At 42.1% G+C, this 15,711-nt stretch overlaps 1 protein-coding gene across 1 annotated transcript in view; it reads right to left on the bottom strand.

Annotated features, from left to right (window-relative positions):
- LOC135550816 (homeobox protein PKNOX2-like) overlaps positions 1-15,711 on the bottom strand; it is a 112,878-nt gene that overhangs the window by 29,121 nt on the left and 68,046 nt on the right. The gene's annotated exons all lie outside the window — the stretch shown is intronic.

The raw sequence follows: 15,711 nt of genomic DNA, 5'->3' as shown, positions 1-15,711 counted from the left end.
CCTTCTGATGAAGATCATCAAAGGTAAGTGAATATTTATGGTGTTATTTCTAACTTCTGTTGACTCCAAAATGGTGGATATTTCTGTGGCTGGATTGGGCTCTGAGCGCAGTTCTCAGATTATGCTTTTTCTGTAAAGTTTTTTTGAAGTCTGACACAGCGGTTGCAATAACTATAGGCAGGCTCTGTTATTCACCAGGTTCAACTTCACCATCTCCTACCGCCCAGGTCCAAGAATGTGAAGCCGGACCCTCTCTCTCGCATGTATAGTTCCGCTGCCACACCTTTTGACTCTGAGACCATCCTCCCTACCTCATGTCTTGCAGATACAGTTGTCTGTGATAAGGCACAACGACCCTAACCGGATGTTTGTCCCTCATTCGGTCCGATCTCAGGTCATGGAATGGGCTCATTCCTCCAAGCTCACCTATCATCCCGGCTCTCGTTGAAACCTGGCCTTCCTCCGACAATGCTTCTGGTGGTCCATTATGGTTCCTGACGTCTCAGCCTTTGTCGCCGCATGCACTGTGTATGTGCTCAGAATAAGACTCCACAGCAAGCTCCGGCTGGCCTTCTTCAGCCACTCCCTGTTCCTCATCACCCCTGGTCCCATATATCCCTGGATTTTGTTACTGGGCTTCCTCCGTCCGATAGCAACACCAATATCCTGAAAGTAGTGGATAGGTTCTCTAAAGCCACCTACTTCATTCCTCTCCCCATGTTACCTTCAGCCAAGGAGACTGCCCAGCTCATGATGCAGCACGTCTTCCGAATCCATAGACTCCCTGTCGACATTGTCTCTGATCGTGGTCCTCAATTCTCGTCCTGATTCTGGAAGGCATTATGCACCGTCATTGGGTCGTCAACCAGCCTGTCCTCCGGGTTTCATGACCAATGGCTAGTTGAATCGTGCCAATCAAGACCTGGAGACAACGCTTAGGTGCCTCGTCTCGACCAACCCCACCATCTGGAGCCGGCAACTTTTGTGGGTGGAGTATGCCCGGAACACTCCTCCTTGCCCAGCCACTGGGCTCTCGTGCTCCATGGGGTATCTACCCCTGCTCTTCCCAGAGAAAGAAGATCTCAACATACCCTCGGCCCAGATGTTCGCCCACCGCTGTCGGCATACCTGGAAAAGAGCTTGTCTACTCTTCTCAAGACCACCTCCAGATATCGTCGACAAGGGGACCGCTACCGGACTCCGGCCCCGTACCCTCCATATAAATCCCACTTTTCATGCATCCAGGATTAAGCCCTTGTCTCACAGCCCTTTGTCTCCTGTTTCCAATTAAATTGATGGCCATTTTATTGAAAGTGTACACGGTGTGACGCCTCCTGTGTTTTCGACCTCGGAGCATGGGTTTCCAGTACCTGGTTGACTGGGAGGGTTATGGCCCGGAGGAGAGGTGCTGGGTCCCCGCTAAGGATATTCTGGACCCGGCCCTCATCGCCGACTTTCACCACTGGCACCCTGGTCAACCAGGTATGTGCCCAGATGGGAAGGGTGGGGGGGTATGGCGCTCCTGGGGGGGGGGTGGTACTGTCACACCCTGATCCTGTTCACCTGGCTTTGTGCTTATCCCCAGTGTATTTATACTTGTGTTCGCTGTTTGTCTGTTGCCAGTTTGTCTTGTCTCGTCAAGCCTACCAGGGTGTTTTTCCGTGCTCCTGTTTTTCCTAGTCTCTGTTTTCTAGCCCTCTCGGTTCCGACCTTTTCTGCCTGCCCTGACACTGAGCCCGCCTGCCGACCTGTACCTTTCGGACTCTGACCTGGTTAATGACCTTCTGCCTGTCCTCGACCTGCCTATTGCCTGCCCCTTGTATTTTAATAAATATCAGAGACTCTAACCATCTGCCTCATGTGTCTGCATCTGGGTCTTGCCCTGTGTCGTTATAAAGATATTTGATATAGTAAATGTGTTTTGAGGGTTTTCAACCCCAAATGAATTAGCCTCTGATATCAAGATAAAATGCCAGGGCTAAATTATTGTGCCAGTCCACCCCTGCCATGGAGCTTCTTCAAATAACCCTAGACATTATGGGTATGCACAGCAAGTTTTATTTGCTGACTGGCCCACACCTCCAACACCACAGTATGAGGACAAGCAAAGGAGTAAATAATAAACAACAGCAGTAATTACCAGTGGCATAAAGTAGTTAAGTAAAAATACTTTAAAGTACTTCTTAAGTAGTTTTTTGGGGTATCTGTACTGTACTATTTATATTTTTGTAAACTTTTACTTCACCACATTCCTAAAGAAAACAATCTACTTTGTACGACACACCCTTTTCTTGACACCCAAAAGTACTCGTGACATTTTGAATGCTTAGCAGGACATGAAAATTGTCAAATTCACACACATATCAAGAGAACATCCCTGGTCATCCCTACTGCCTCTGATCTGGTGGACTCACAAACACAAATACTTTGTAAAGATATCTGAGTGTTGGAGTGTGTCCCTGGCTTTCTGTAAATAAATAAAAACATTTTAAAATTGGTGCAGTCTGGTTTGCTTAGTATAAGGAATGTGAACTGACTTATACTTATATGTTTGATACTTAAGTATATTTAAAACCAAATACTTTTTAACTTTTAAGTAGTATTTTACTGGGTGAATTTTTAAGGCATCTTTACTTTTACTCAAGTATGACAATTGGATACTTTATCCACCACTGGTGAATACATGATTTCATCCATATTTTATAGGGAATTATTCAACAGTACTGTAAGGTTCCAGGCATATAACAGTCATTGATTGACCTTTTACCAGATTAGATTTTTTTCCCCCTGGTTTTGGACCTTTTTCCTGGTTTTGAACATTTTACTTTCATTGAGCTGCTCAGCTTGGAGCATGTAAATGTACCATGCTAATTAACATGAAAATGTTTCCCAGTTCTATAATGTGTCACATTTATCTTCACTCGATTTCATGTGTTCTCTATTTCAGTACTTCTGTATGAATATATCGCCCCATGCTTATGTAACAGATCAGAGATATGCATGGTTAATCAAATATTCGGATATCCGAATGCTCCGAATATGTTAGTATTCAAATACTTGTGTGAGTATTCATTTTGGGCCTCCCCCATAAATTCTAGGCCCATGTTAACACAAATGCTTTTTCTAACTTAAATAAAAGTATCCATGTGACATTTTTACATTCGACGATATATCATAAAAAAAAGTATTATTAATTGAATAAAAAGATTGGGAGCCTTCATGTGTGTAGCTTGTTGTTTATGTTGGCCAATCTATGTGGCAAAGAGGCTCAGTGTGTAGCAAGTAGGGTGAGATTTCCCTAATGCAATGCAAATTGGAATGAAATAACAGAATTAAAAGTTAGAGAAATGAGAAGACGTAAGCTACAACAAGCAACCAAAAGGTAGGCTGTTGTTTTTTCTGAATGGGATTTGGGTGAAAGCACAGCATGTGGCCTCAATTAGCCTAGCTAGAGAGGCACTGATATATGAGATGATAAATAACACTGTGGCTGCTACAAGTTAGTTAGTCTTGGCTGTAGCCCGAGTTGCCTTGGCGTCTCTCTCTCTCCCTCTGTCTGCTCAGCTCACTCATCTCATACACACCGCCCCCTCCGCAGCTGCAGCAATAGAGTGCCAGTCTCTCCCTCACGCAGCAGTACTTAGGTTAGAAACTTAAGTTTAAAAAAGCACATGTATTTAAAATATCTGCATATCTGTCAAAAATGTATGATACTACTCAAATAGTGAAATTATTTCAAACCCTCATCCCTAGAACAGACAGTGATAAATCAGAGAGTGGATTGGACTGAGGAGATTGCACCCTTTACCTGTACAAGTCCTGCTGAGTCAAAGGCTGTCTTAATATGGACACTGTTTACCTGGACAGCCTAAGGTGTGTGTAGGAAGTCAGATGTGTGCACATGTATGTGTGTCCATGCCTGCCTGCACTTCATTAGAGTGGGACCTCCCAATCCACCACCATCACATTGACCACAAAAAACAGCCAGGCTCTATCTGCAGTGCGACGGAGTGGAGACGGCCGACAGGGGGATCATTACTCAGGCCATAAAAGAGCCATTTACAGGATGGAGAAGCGAACGGGGAGTCAGTAAGCACGAAGTCTCTCCTCCTGCACCATCCGGGCCACCACAACACACCACAATGAAACGTTCCTCCATGAATCATAGGTGCAGGATACGTGATGACTTAAACATGGATGGGGAATGATTATAAAAAACAGACCATTTTTCTGCAATTTCGTAGGTAAATCAAAGGCACTGTGTGCGTCCAAAATGGCACCCTATTTACTTTTGTTCATTTTTATTTAACTAGGCAAGTCAGTTAAGAACAATTTCTTATTTACATTGATGGCCTATTGTGCGCTGCCCTATGGGACTCTGCCCTATGGGACTCCCAATCACGGCCGGATGTGATACAGCCTACATACCTACTGTATATAATGGTCAAAAGTAGCGTAACTTTGGAGTTGAAATGTATCGGCTTATTGATCTGTACTTATAACTGGGACTTATTTATTCATTAGTTATAGAAAAATCATCCACTCAGAAAAACGTTAAATCAAATTATTTACAAAAATTTTAACAATCAGTGCTTCCCCTCAAAACAGCAACCATTTGTTGCTATTCCACATTTTTTTTCTCTGCCATTGTTTTTGTTGGGCGCTTTATGCACAGGCCAGGGGACGAAGGGAGGAGGGAGGCGGTGAGGGAGGTGGCTCTCTCTGTATGTTCACCGTGTTTGCCTTCCTAATCAGTCCTGCCGTATGCCCGGGCGCTTTATTAGAACCTAGTCTGTAGCAGGAACCATGCTGTGGTTCCTCTTGACAAGGCCCTCTCCCCCAGGCTAAATGTCTGAAGCACACCCTGTACAGGGGGCACACACACACACAAACACACACTCTTTCCCCCTCCACCCTCTTTCTCTGTCTCTCCTACTCTCTCTTTCTTCCCTCATCCATCCTCCCTTCATCGCCTGCAATGCGGGGTAGATGGGCAAAGCTGGCACAGGGTGCAGTGTCTGCTGTATGGAACATCTGAAGTGTGTGTGTGTGTGTGTGTCTCTGCCTATGTCCTTGTCAGTCTCTGTCACAGTCAGATTGTAGAGAGCAAGTGGGCCCATGGGAGACGGAGGCAGATGGGATGGTGTCACCTTCCTTTCATTGGAGCGTGACACTGTCATCAATTCAGTTTTTTGCCAGTTTCCTCTTTCCATGTTACTCCTTTCAAGCTGTACTCTGTATTCACCATTCAAACTGTCCAGTCAGTTTGAATCTATTCAGTCATATCAGCTGTGATTGTTAATGTATCAGAGTTAGATTACCTGCAGTTGACGTTATCGAAGATGATTACTTTCAAAAGTACCTATATCAAAGTTCTTGTCATTCTTATCATTGGATTACCCAGATTATTTGATGTTAACAAATATTTCCACAAGTTCTCTGTATCCATAACAATATCAAAGTTCACATCGCTTGTTAACCTCCCTCACAAATATCCGACAGCCCTTCCTCTCTCTACTCAGTCAAGTAATATGGCAAAAACCCCATAAAAAACAACCAGATATTGGACTGACCGAGCCAATAAACCACAGGGCTCTGACACAAACTCCTCTAACTCCTCCATCTCGTGGCAATTTAGCACCAGGCAGCTGAATTCGCGAAGGGATGCCTTTTAAAAGAACATGGGAGGCTAGCTTTGTGCCATCAAACAGTGCTGGTCGTTAGGATGTCGGAAGCCGATGGGAGCCGAAATGGCAGCGAGAGTTTCACAGCGGCGATAGTAAACAGACTTTATGGTGCATTACCGAGGCCCAAGAGCAGACAGCCTGCATGGCGTACCTCATCCCAGCGCACAGTCAAATTAAAAGCGTTCCCGCTGTGTATGATATGGGATGCCTTTGCCTCACTGCTGCGCCTCAAAGTCTTTGCTCTATGGAAACACATGCCTGTGCATGCTAACACACACACACACTCAAATACACAAGCACACACACAAGTGGTGCGTGCAAACACACACTCTCTCATTCCTCTATTCCCTGTGAATAAGTCCATCTACTGGACTTCAATAAGTGCCCGTGTGACTGTTACCCCCCATCCACACTTGCACACATCCATGCAAACACACACACACACACACACACACACACACACACACACACAGTTGAAGTTGGAAGTTTACGTACACATTAGCCAAATACATTTAACTCAGTTTTTCACAATTCCTGACATTTAATCCGAGTAAGATCACCACTTTATTTTAAGAATGTGAAATGTCAAAATAATAGTAGAGAGAGATTTATTTCAGCTTTTGTTTCTTTCCTCACATTCCCAGTGAGTGAGAAGTGTACATACACTCAATTAGTATTTGGCCTTTAAATTGTTTAACTTGGGTCAAACGTTTCAGGAAGCCTTCCACAGGCTTCCCACAATAAGTTGGGTGAATTTTGGCCCATTCCTCCTGACAGAGCTGGTGTAACTGAGTCAGGTTTGTAGGCCTTCTTGCTCGCACACACTTTTCAGTTCTGCCCACAAATTTCCCCCTTTTTCCTCCAAACATAACGATTGTCATTATGGCCAAACAGTTCAATATTGTTTCATCAGACCAGAGGACATTTCTCCAAAAAGTACAATCTTTGTCCCCGTGTGTAGTTGCAAACCGTAGTCTGTTTTTTTTATGGCGGATTTGGAGCCGTGGCTTCTCCCTTGCTGAGCGGCCTTTCAGGTTATGTTGATATAAGTCTCGTTTTACTGTGGATATAAATAATTTTGTACCTGTTTCCTCCAGCATCTTCACAAGTTCCGTTGCAGTTGTTCTGGGATTGATTTGCACTTTTCGCACCAAAGTACGTTCATCTCTAGGTGACAGAACGCGCCACCTTCCTGAGTGGTATGACGGCTGCATGGTTCCATGGTGTTTAGACTTGCGTACTATTGTTTGTACAGATGAATGTGGTACCTTCAGTCATTTGGAAATTGCTCCCAAGGATGAACCAGACTTGTGGAGGTCTACAAATGTTTTTCTGAGGTTTTGGCTGATTTCTTTAGATTTTCCCATGATGTCAAGCAAAGAGGCACTGCGTTTGAAGGTAGGCCTTGAAATACATCAACAGGTACATCTCCAATTGACTCAAATAATGTCAGAAGCTTCTAAAGCCATGACATACTTTTTGGGATTTTTCCAAGCTGTTTAAAGGCACAGTCAACTTAGTGTGTGTAAACTTCTGACACACTGGAATTGTGATACAGTGAATTATAAGTGAAATAATCTGTCTGTAAACAATTGTTGGAAATATTACTTGTGTCAAGCACGAAGTAAATGTCCTAACCGACTTGCCAAAACAATAGTTTGTTAACAAGAAATTTGTGGAGTGGTTGAATAACAAGTTTAATGACTCCAACCTAAGTGTATGTAAACTTCTGACTTCAACTGTATATACACACATCCCACCTACACAGGGTTCTAATCCGATATTAATGCAAAACACTCGGGTGAACCAGCATAAGAGAAGCTTTCAGCATAGGCCCACTACAGAGGAGAGTAAATCATAATACACCACATACAGGGCTTTGCACTGCAATTTGGGCCATTTAAAAAAAGGATGGCATTGGCACCAATGTCAAGGGAAAGGAAAAATATATGTATTTACTGTTGAAAATAAGCATGTTATAGCATGTAAGGCTGTTTACTTTCCATTTTGAGATTTAAGATCTATGACAAGTATGTGACTTTTGTGTGAAACAGAGTGGTCCATTTTGTCAACCATTATGTAGGTTTCAAGTTCACAGCACGTCCGTTATTTTCTCTATCTACAGAACAGAGCCCCATACATACTGTACCTCAATATCTCAATAACCCATATATGCAAAAATAGTTGCCACATTGATTCTGTGAGATATGTTCCTGTTTTCCTTTTTTACTACAGCTTTGCAAATCAAAACAACGTAGCTAAATTTTCCCCATCCCACATTTCACTTACATTTACAACCACAACAAATTAAAAAACGCCTCTCGTTCAACCGCCGACGTGTTTCCATCTAAAAGTGGGCCGAACTTCCATCAGTTGGGCATAGTGGAGAGACTGCTGGAAAACAGACCCCCTGCTAGCTCGCTAATAAGACAAGCCCAATCCAGCGCTTCTTCATCAGAAGCTTCAAAACTCGTTAGGGTAATTACAACTATCACACGTTGATTCCACCGGTAGTAATTAAGAGACAACTTGTCAAAGAGAATAGAGGAGCTAGACAGCTCTTCCGCACACAACAAACTCACTATCCAGGCAATTAGCTAAAGGCTTCAGTCATACAAAAGTTATACTTAAATCCGAACTGGTTCTCTAGTAGATTATTAAGAATGTCTCAACCTGTGTTCAAGAATGTCCTTTTTCCCTTTATTCAGATTACAACCTCTCACTCAGTTATTTGAAAATGAAATCATCTCCAAAATATCCCATAAAGAGTTGGTTGCAGTTTAATCCACTGGAAAAGACAGAACAAATATTACAACAAATAGTATGGTTAAACTCAAATATACTAATTGATTAAAATATTTTTGGAAGAAATGTTTACAAATGTCATAATCTTTGTAAATTATATCATAAATAGGACTGGTGGAGTTATGTAACACACGCAGCTATCAAAAATGTATGGAAATAACCTAAAAAAATGGAAGAGGCAAGTGGATGGGGTGTCACGTTCTGACCTTTATTCCTTTTTTTGTCTTTATTTAGTATGGTCAGGGCGTGAGTTGGGGTGGGCAGTCTGTTTGTTTTTCTATATTTTCTAATTCTGTGTTTGGCCCGATATGGTTCTTAATCAGAGGCAGCTGTCTATCGTTGTCCCTGATTGAGAACCATATTTAGGTAGCCTGTTTTCCGTTGTGTTTTGTGGGTGGTTATTTTCAGTCTTTGTGTGTCTGCACCAGATAGAACTGTTTCGGTTGTCACTTTGTTGTTTTGTATTTTTGATGTGTTCAGTTTTTTTATTAAAAAGATAAACACTAAACATGCTGCGCTTTGGTCCTCTCCTTCTTCCACTGACGACAACCGTTACATGGGGGAGAAATTAAGGAACTTATCTGTCAGCCCTGAATTAAAGACCAATATTGGTTAAAGAAATAGTTAAATAAAAAAATATACCAGTTTCCATACAGATTGCAAAATAGTTGAGAAGCGATTTTCGATGTACTGATTCCATTGTTTATGAACTGATACACAAAACGACGCTGGATTCAAAAGAGTTTTTCTATTTAAATGATTATACAAAGTTCTTGTAATCAATAGAATGTTATATACAGTATATGGGGAATACAACCATCCCAACTCTGTAGATTTTGCTGTGATTATTTGTTTTGTACTGTCCATACGTAGTTTGTTTTTGGTCACAGGTTCAGGAGTGGCTGAAGAATTGCAACATTTACATGGCTTTTTCTTTGCAATTCTGCCTAGAAGTCCAGCATCCCGGAGTCGCCTCTTTACTGTTAACGTTAAGACTGGTGTTTTGCGGGTAGTATTTAATGAAGCTGCCAGTTGAGGACTTGTGAGGCATCTGTTTCTCAAACTAGACACTCTAATGTACTTTTCTTCTTGCTCAGTTGTGCACCGGGGCCACCCAATCCTATTTCTATTCTGGTTAGAGACAGTTTGCTCTGTTCTGTGAATGGAGTAGTACACGGCATTGTACGAGATCTACAGTTTCTTGGCAATTTCTCGCATGGAATAGTGTTAATTTCTCAGAACAAGAGTATACTGACGAGATTCAGAAGAAAGTTCTTTGTTTCTGGTCATTTTGAGCCTGTAATCGAACCCACAAATGCTGATGCTCCAGATACACAACTAGTCTAAAAGAAGGTCAGTTTTATTGCTTCTTTAATCAGAACTACAGTTTTTAGCTGTGCTAACATAATTGCAAAAGGGTTTTCTAATGATCAATTAGCCTTTTAAAATGATAAACTTGGATTTGCTAACACAATGTGTCATTGGAACACAGGAGTGAAGGTTGCTGATAATGGGCCTCTGTACGCCTATGTAGATATTCCATAAACAAATCTGCCATTTCCAGCTACAATAGTCATTTACAACATGAACAATGTCTACACTGTTTTTCTGATCAATTTGATGTTATTTTAATGGACAAAAAAATAGCTTTTCTTTCAAAAACATGGACATTTCTATGTGACCCCAAACTTTTGAATGGCAGTGTAAAAAAATAAATATTTATATCTTTTTTTTTTTATCCAGCGCTTCTTAGGCTAATTACAACTATCACACATTGAGTCTGCTGGTAATAATTAAGAGACGTCTCATCAAAGAGAATAGAGGAGCTAGACAGCTCTTCCGCACACAACAATCTCACTATGCAAGCAATTAGCGAAAAGAACTGACGTGTGCACAAACATTAATAATAAAGAGATGCTGATGACTAAATTCCTGGATAAATTACAACGATTCTAATTCAAACTTTTGTCTCGCTTTGAAACTTCTCAACCCCCGAATGGCGGCAGGGAACTGGAACAGTGCCTAACAGGGGAGGAGCAGCTTTCTGGAATTGAGAATGTATTTGCTTCCTTTGCATCATTCGACAGTCGTGGGAGGGAGGCAAGACAGTGGCTTTGAAGGCTATTCATTGAACATGCTTTAAAGTTGTGTATAAAAGTATTTTATTAAATATAACACAGTCTTTTGTCATAAAGGCCATCCAAATAAGAAAACAAGACAAAGATGGGAGTAGTCTGTCTTTAATCCAAGAAGGTTTCCAACAATTTGTTCATCAATTGGCACAGTCTGGTCATGTCAGATTTGATTTAACCAAAAATGACTAGTTACAGTATACTGCATTCAATGTACAGTATGTGTCGGGTTAGCTTTTGGCATTGCAGTAGCATGTGTTGTGTGTTGTGCTGCTGCATGGTGTGAGCGCACTATAGGAGATGATCAATGTAGAGGAAGACAGGAAACTGTCTGCTTTGTCTGTCAATGTTTAGAATGTTGTAAGACTATTTAGAAGTGTCGGAGAGGATGAAAAGGCAACGTTTTGAAGCCCCTTTGCTTTCAGTTTCATACCCTTCAAGTGATAGGGTTAGGTGTGTGTGTGTGTGTGTGTGTGTGTGTGTGTGTGTGTGTGTGTACAGTACATCCATTTGTGTATGTGTGTGTGAGCACGACGGCGAGCCCGCCTGTGAGTGTGTGTTTTCAGGAGGGAACTGTAGTGAGTGAACAGGCAGCAAGGGGCTGGGGCTGAGTCTGTCTTTTTCAGCGCTTACAGCCCCCCTCAGGCTGGCTGCTCACATCAAAGAGAAGCCTTGTATCTCAGAGGAGCTTAGAAATTCAGCCCCAGGCTTGGCGAGGCCTTCACAGCTCTCGCCTAAGGGGCCTGAGCAGCCAACCAAGGGCCAAGAGCACTCAGACAAAAGCAGTGGATAACCGCACTAGGGGAGAGCCAAGGAGCTAGGACAGCGAGCCAAGCAAAGAGTATACAGTGTCGTCCTAGAGCTTGCTGAAGACGGTATAGGGGAGAATATAAATTCTTCTAAGTAGCACAAATTAGTGGTTTCTTGCTGGAGCATGATTTCTCGCTCTGCGATTGCTGAACATATAAAAAAAATGATGTGTTCTATGAATAATTTACTTCATAAATAGATAATATTAGCCCATTATGAAAGTACATTAATATTCAAGTGATGAGTTGGGAGAGGAGGGTGTTTTTCAGAATCTATGTTTAGTTTTCAGTTGGCAGCAACTGTCTATTCCCTTCATTACTCTTACAAGTTACAAGCAGAGGCTTGTAAAAAAAAAAGTAAAACAAATATATAACATTCTGTTATAAACAGCAGTGCCCATAGGGGGAACAAAGGCACGTGCCCCCTCAGATTAGTCCTGTTTTAAAATTTGTCAGATGTTAAATTAATGTTAATGTTGAAGGAATTACTAATACATGTTTAAGCCCACATTTTATCATAATTATTTATAAAAAAGATCTATCGGCAGTATTTTGGGGGGGGGCACACTGACTGGACCAGGAAAAGAGTACCCTGTTCTCAGCAGTAAGTGGTTCGTTCCAATGTGCACCACGGAGCAAGAGAGAGAGAGTAGAGTGACACACAGCATTTGATTTTAGCTGCCGTTGATTGGCAGGACTCGCAGGAGGTATATTTGTAAATTAATTTGATCATGCTATGTAGCCTATTGATTTCATCTTGATGAATATTTTTATTTTTTTCCCTGTAATATTAGCCACCTAGCAATTTTATAAGGTTGGCTTGATCTAGCCAGTGTCACGATCGTTGTTCGAAATGGACCAAGGTGCAGCGTACTTAGAGTTCCACATGTTTAATAAATATAATGAAACTCACCAAAAACAATAAAGAAGCAAATGAAACATGACGTTATGTGCTGCTCACAGGCAGCTACACAAAAACAAGATCCCACAAACAACAGGTGGGGAAAGGCTGCCTCAATATGATCCCCAATCAGAGACAACAATAGACAGCAGCCTCTGATTGGGAACCATACCAGGCCAACAAAGACATAGAAAACATAGACTACCCACCCTAGTCACACCCTAGGCTGGGTAGTCTCTAAGGTCAGGGCGTGACAGCCAGCTAGATATGTTCCCAATCTCCCGACCTCATAACTAGAAACAAAGCCGTTTCAGACTATCAATCCAGTTAGAGGAGCTTGTCTAAGTATCTTAGCTGGCATGCCTGCTGGCAAGGTTGGAAGACTTTAGAAAAGCAATCAATTACTAAATGTACTGAATAAGACTCACATTCCTTTCAACCTTTTACCCAGATTTTAGCAGAGATGCAGAAAAGCATATTACATTTTTTTTCTCCAAAGAACCACCAGTCCAAAGGATACAGACAGCTCAAGAGGTATACTTAAATATGCAGAAAAATGCTTTGTTTAAATTTAATTTAATGTGATAATATCATGATATTTTGTCTATTAATTATGATAATATGATATGTTCCTGTATTGATGATGTGTATTACGATCCCATGTACTGTGTAATGTAGATATAATATATGAGACATGGTAGTGCAGTATACAGTGTTAAGACTTTTATTTTAATATTTGTTATTTCACCTTTATTTAACCAGGTAGGCAAGTTGAGAACAAGTTCTCATTTGCAATTGCGACCTGGCCAAGATAAAGCAAAGCGACACATACAACGACACAGAGTTACACATGGAGTAAAACAAACATACAGTCAATAATACAGTAGAAACAAGTCTATATACTATGTGAGCAAATGAGGTGAGATAAGGGAGGTAAAGGCAAAAAAAGGCCATGGTGGCAAAGTAAATACAACATAGCAAGTAAAACACTGGAATGGTAGATTTGCAGTGGAAGAATGTGCAAAGTATAAATAAAAATAATGGGGTGCAAAGGAGCAAAATAAATAAATAAAATAAATAAATACAGTAGGGAAAGAGGTAGTTGTTTGGGCTAAATTATAGGTGGGCTATGTGCAGGTGCAGTAATCTGTGAGCTGCTCTGACAGCTGGTGCTTAAAGCTAGTGTGTGAGATAAGTGTTTCCAGTTTCAGGGATTTTTGTAGTTCATTCCAGTCATTGGCAGCAGAGTACTGGAAGGAGAGGCGGCCAAAGAAAGAATTGGTTTTGGGGGTGACCAGAGAGATATACCTGCTGGAGCGTTTGCTACAGGTAGGTGATGCTATGGTGACCAGCGAGCTGAGATAAGGGGGGACTTTACCTAGCAGGGTCTTGTAGATGACATGGAGCCAGTGGGTTTGGCGACGAGTATGAAGCGAGGGCCAGCCAACGAGAGCGTACAGGTTGCAATGGTGGGTAGTATATGGGGCTTTGGTGACAAAACGTATGGCACTGTGATAGACTGCATCCAATTTGTTGAGTAGGGTATTGGAGGCTATTTTGTAAATGACATCTCCGAAGTCGAGGATTGGTAGGATGGTCAGTTTTACAAGGGTATGTTTGGCAGCATGAGTGAAGGATGCTTTGTTGCGAAATTAGAAGCCAATTCTAGATTTAACTTTAGATTGGAGATGTTTGATGTGGGTCTGGAAGGAGAGTTTACAGTCTAACCAGACACCTAGGTATTTGTAGTTGTCCACGTATTCTAAGTCAGAGCCGTCCAGAGTAGTGATGTTGGACAGGTGGGCAGGTGCAGGCAGCGATTGGTTGAAGAGCATGCATTTAGTTTTACTTGTATTTAAGAGCAATTGGAGGCCACGGAAGGAGAGTTGTATGGCATTGAAGCTTGCCTGGAGGGTTGTTAACACAGTGTCCAAAGAAGGGCCAGAAGTATACAGAATGGTGTCGTCTGCGTAGAGGTGGATCAGAGACTCACCAGCAGCAAGAGCGACATCATTGATGTATACAGAGAAGAGAGTCGGTCCAAGAATTGAACCCTGTGGCACCCCCATAGAGACTGCCAGAGGTCCAGACAGCAGACCCGATTTGACACACTGAACTGTATCAGAGTAGTTGGTGAACCAGGCGAGGCAATCATTTGAGAAACCAAGGCTGTCGAGTCTGCCGATGAGGATGTGGTGATTGACAGAGTCGAAAGCCTTGGCCAAATCAATGAATACAGCTGCACAGTAATGTTTCTTATCGATGGTGGTTAAGATATCATTTAGGACCTTGAGCGTGGCTGAGGTGCACCCATGACCAGCTCTGAAACCAGATTGCATAGCAGAGAAGGTATAGTGAGATTCGAAATGGTCGGTAATTTGTTTGTTGACTTGTCTTTCGAAGACCTTAGAAAGGCAGAGTAGGATAGATATAGGTCTGTAGCAGTTTGGGTCAAGAGTGTGTCCCCCTTTGAAGAGGGGGATGACCGCAGCTGCTTTCCAATCTTTGGGAATCTCAGACGACACGAAAGAGAGATTGAACAGGCTAGTAATTGTGGTGGCAACAATTTCGGCAGATAATTTTAGAAGGAAAGGGTCCAGATTGTCTAGCCCGGCTGGTGTGTAGGGGTCCAGTTTTGCAGCTCTTTCAGAACATCAGCAGACTGGATTTGGGAGAAGGAGAAATGGGGAAGGCTTGGGCGAGTTGCTGTGGGGGGTACAGTGCTGTTGACCGGGGTAGGGGTAGCCAGGTGGAAAGCATGGCCACCCGTAGATAAATCCTTATTGTAATTCTCAATTATAGTGGATTTATCAGTGGTGTCAGTGTTTCCTATCTTCAGTGCAGTGGGCAACTGGGAGGAGGTGTTCTTATTCTCCATGGACTTTACAGTGTCCAAGAACTTTTTTGAGTTAGTGTTGCAGGAAGCAAATATCTGCTTGAAAAAGCTAACATTGGCTTTCTAACTGCCTGTGTATAATGTTTTCTAGCTTCCCTGAAAAGCTGCATATCACGGAGGCTGTTCGATGCTAATGCAGAACACCATAGGATGTTTTTGTGTTGGTTGAGGGCAGTCAGGTCTGGGGAGAACCAAGGGCGTGATTGTGTGATTTACAACAGTCAGAATTGCACCCTAATTCAAATGACAATTAAACATGTAACAAGGTATGCTTGGATAACATATGTAGACAAATAGACATATTTTTGACATAGAATTAGGCACAATGATTATAGCTCTAGATTGCAGGAGAAAAGCTGTTTCAGGTGTTTGAAAATGCATAAATTCTCCAACCACTCCAACCAATTCTCCAACCACCAAAATAATGTGTGCCTGACACCCCTGCTTACAAGGACTTCTTAATTGCAATACTGCTTTTTTA

The sequence above is a fragment of the Oncorhynchus masou genome, chromosome 12 (assembly GCF_036934945.1).
Source record: "Oncorhynchus masou masou isolate Uvic2021 chromosome 12, UVic_Omas_1.1, whole genome shotgun sequence".
Classification (NCBI taxonomy): domain Eukaryota; kingdom Metazoa; phylum Chordata; class Actinopteri; order Salmoniformes; family Salmonidae; genus Oncorhynchus; species Oncorhynchus masou.
The sequence above is the reverse complement of the archived record's forward strand: the minus strand, read 5'-3'. Positions and strand labels throughout refer to the sequence as shown.